This window comes from Brassica oleracea, chromosome C7 (assembly GCF_000695525.1).
Source record: "Brassica oleracea var. oleracea cultivar TO1000 chromosome C7, BOL, whole genome shotgun sequence".
Classification (NCBI taxonomy): domain Eukaryota; kingdom Viridiplantae; phylum Streptophyta; class Magnoliopsida; order Brassicales; family Brassicaceae; genus Brassica; species Brassica oleracea.
Window position 1 is genome coordinate 273467 of NC_027754.1, and position 244 is coordinate 273710.

Here is a 244-nt window from a genome sequence, read left to right on the forward strand (position 1 = left end):
CGATCCATGGCACGATCGAGCTCGCCGGCGAGCCGACCGGCAACACGGTCGTGCTCGCTGGGTGAGCTGGCCCGTGTCATGGCCGAGCTCGCCGGCGAGTCGATCCATGGCACGATCGAGCTCGCCGGCGAGCCGACTGGCAACACGGTCGTGCTCGCTGGATGAGCTGGCCCGTGTCATGGCCGAGCTCGCCGGCGAGTCGACCGGCAACACGGCCGTGCTCGCCGGGCGAGCTGGCTCGTGT